The sequence below is a fragment of the Stegodyphus dumicola genome, chromosome 11, assembly GCF_044657685.1.
Source record: "Stegodyphus dumicola isolate Sdum_Otavi_A_Nest chromosome 11, ASM4465768v1".
Taxonomy (NCBI): Eukaryota; Metazoa; Arthropoda; class Arachnida; order Araneae; family Eresidae; genus Stegodyphus; species Stegodyphus dumicola.
Window position 1 is genome coordinate 25,398,678 of NC_140778.1, and position 3,945 is coordinate 25,402,622.

Genomic DNA, 3,945 nt, shown 5'->3' on the forward strand with positions numbered 1-3,945 from the left:
TGCCGAGTTCAAGTGTATAACCAACTCAAGTCTAGAAAAGGGTTATTGTATTGTATTGTATTTAATTATGGCAAAGCACACTAGGGCTATCTGCCTAACGGGAGGGATACCTTCGTGGAGGACTTTCTAAGGGAAACTGGCTCTGGCTCGTATACACGTTACACATGGGGAAAACCACGAAAACACCCATGCAGCCAGCCTGTTCGCGGGATTCGAACCTCGGACCGAACTACCAGTGTTCACCGACTTTACCGCTCGGCCGCTGGTGGGCTACAGAAAAAGGGTTAAAATACCCTTTTATTCACTTAAATAAATAATGACATGTGGCCCCTTCTCAGGCTTACAGAAAAGCCTCTTATTTGTGCTCTAAACTCAAGAAAAATAAGAAACTAATCTAATGCTAAACTTAACTGATTTAGCTGAAGCTATACAAAATTATCTCACGTAGTTGGCCTTTAATCTCATTAACCAATGAATATCAGTAGGCACATATAATACGACCAAGTGTAGTGAACTGAAAAATGAAGTAGCCGGTGGTAAACACGCACTACTAAGGACTCATAAGCTCTTCTGCTGAAGTTTTAAGTGGAACTTCCTTTATATACTCTTTTTACCTCATTTACATGCAACACAATACTAAAAACTCATTCTGGTAGGGAGTTGTTAAGTGAGAAGAATTTAGAGGAAAGGGTTTCAAAATTAAAAATAACCCTTTCAACCAAATAAACTTATTTCAAATTAAACTGCTTGATAATGCATGTAAATGGTCAATAATATTTTCTATTATAATAAAAGTTATTCCATCCCTTTTTTCACTACTTGTAGATTAACCATATTTTGAGTTAATTGTGACTATCATCCTTCCTTATGTACGAGTTCATTTTAGTTCAATTTCATAAAGAGCAGTTTTGCTAAAGATGGTTTCTTCAACAAATACTACAATATTCCATTTACAATACAAGGCAGATCCATTTGTGGCTGAGTAGTAAAGTTGCTGATCATTGGTAATTCTGCTCCAGGCAAATGATCTGGCTGCATGAGCATTTTCATGGTTTTCCATATGTGTAACATGGACATGAGCCAGTTTCGCTCTAAAAGAAGGGAAGGGAAACTGGGTCCTCCATCAATGCATCCTTCCTCTTTGGCAAATAGCTCTTATATGCTTTGCTATAATCAAATAAATGAAACCAAACCCATTTGCAAAGCAGTCTGCAAGAAGAAAAACAAGATAAATACTGATTGCAATTCGAGCAAAATTGGCAGATTTGTTCATTGTAGAAATGTTTTGTTGTCTTAAGAATGGAAGACATCTCCAATAGTAGATTGCAGAATCAACTGAAAAGTCTTCTGTTGTAAGGTGTTATAAGCTGTAAAATTTAAACCCTGTTCTTTTATGCATTATAGAATAAAATCTATTTTGGAAGATTAAATACCTTGATATTTATATGTGTAATTATCAAATAGTCTGCAACTTTCACTCAGTCATACATTAAGTCATCCATTTTGGCATAAATGTCTGTAGTCATTTCTTCAACTAAGGCATAACAATATCAAGGCATAAGATGATTATAGTTTTAAATATATATATAGTAATTAGTAGTAATGGTAAATAATACAGTAATTTTGTTCTGAGCAGGAAACATGAAAAATCTGAGGCTTTACTGGGATTCAAACCACAAATCTTCTAGTTGCTAGTTGGATGTACTATCATTTACACCTCCAGGTCATGTACAGGAGACTTAATAACTCATTATATTCACTCCAGCTTAAAGAGTGACTAAGAAGAGGCACAAGATACAATAGACCATATCCAATTGTTGAATTCTTGTCCTCAATATTTTAGTTCAACTGCCGTTATACAGACTCGCCCCCCTATTTGTGGTTGGTGATGGCAGGAAGGAGAAAAAAAATCAGGTTTACTGTGACTGGGATTGGATCTATGAATCTTCTAGTTGGTTATTGGACTTGCTACCCCTTGCATTTTGAGAGCATTTATGAGGAAATCGTGTAATGTACTTCAGTTGAGAAAAAAATTGTGATTTTTAATGAGGCATAGAAATGGCAAGTCTTGGTTTTGCCAATTAGCATGACACTTTAGCACTGTACAAAGTAGTACAGTGCCACAGTACTACAAAGTACTATAGTGGCTATTTAACACTTTACTACTTTGTAATTTATATCATTATTTAATTTTTAATATTACATCTGAGTGGATGTGTGATATTTTTTGCTGAATGTGACGTTTGATAAATACTATGAAATTGATTGCTTTCCCTTAATGCTAGAGCAGGGCTTCTTAAACTTTTTTCAGTCGCGAGACCCTTTTTATCACTGAGATTTTTTTCGTGACCCCAGGACCTCCATAATATTTACGAAAATTTTGTGGGACCCCGTAAGCATTGCGTAAATCCGACACACGCTAGTGAAACTGTTTATTTTTTCACTTGTGCTGTACTATACTATTGGTCACGAACTTTAATTTCTAATTTTAAGACATAGAACAATGTGAAAATTTTAAATAAGCAACAGACGAAATGACAGCGTCACATGCAAAGCAAGTAAAACGAACGTATATATTATAAAAAGGCGTTGTCGAAATGTTTTAGTTTTTCTTTGTCTATATTGTCTTATCTTTATCTATTTTCAGATACATCATGTAAAAATATTTGGTAGTTGTAAAATTATTATTATAAGTTAAAGAAATATCAAAACTACTCAAATTTTTGCTGACCCCCTGCTGCAGGTCCCGTGACCCCCATGGGGGTCGCAACCCGCAGTTTAAGAAACTTTGATATAAATAATGAAACCAAACCAATCACTATTATCAAAGTTTTTTTTTTTTTTTAAATGTTCTTTCGGTTTAAGAAACTGTGCTCTTTCAAAATGGCATTTTCTCCATTGTTAGAAATAGGTATGTATTTATAATCAGTAGTTCTAGTGATGAAGTTTACTACGAAAAAGCCATGAAAACTTTTTGAAGAATATCCTAATTAAAATGAGAACACAGTTGAAGGATTCATTGCAAAATTTAAAAAAAAAAATTCTGAAGAAATGATTGTAATTTGTAGAAGAAACCTTTTTTTTTTTTTTTTTTTTTTTTTTTTGTAGTGTCAATACTGCAGATGATTAAAAATTGAGATTTAAGTAATGGTAGGTTCTGTAATCTAAGAACTGGATAGATTGTTTCACAACTTCTACTTTCTTGAACTCTATGTGTGGAATAATGTGTTAGACTTAGTTAGGTGTATTGCTAAAAACTTATGCAGCATTGCAACTTTACATTCAAGATTTACCATTTCATAATTTCTATAGAGAAAAGTCAACTATATACAAGGTGAATCTGAACAAGTGGCCAAAAGTTTAGGAGCTGACCGAAGGCAGCTATATGAGCAATATTCATCACGGAGCATAAAAGACTAGCTGCTAGGTGGCATTGTAAATAAATGGTATAAAAGGGATTTACAGTGGTCCTATCAATATTCATCACGGAATGCAAAAGACTAGCTGCTAGGTGATGTATGATAAAAGGGGTCAGTCCTGGCACCCAATGGCTTTGCCTGCCGTGGATTGCTGGTTACACGAACTACAAAATTTCCAGGGATTGATTGAGGTGGCCCCATGGCTTGGCCGCTAAGATCACCGGATCTCTTATATTTGGACTATTTTCTGTGGGGCCATATGAAAAGACTAATCTTTGAGTCTTCCATTGAAACCAATATTGATCTAATTGCGATATTCGGGAAATGCCTGATGTCTTTGCAAATCTGAAGCAATCTCTCCTATCCCGCTGGTGTGAAGCCTGCATTACAATGGGCAGAAGGTTTTTTGAGCAATTTCTACGAGTATGTTCTGTTAATAAAATGTTTTCTGGAGTATCTTCTCTTATTCTTGTGTTAATTCTTTAAATATGTCAATTGAAAACTATCTTTTAACTTCTCACCGCTT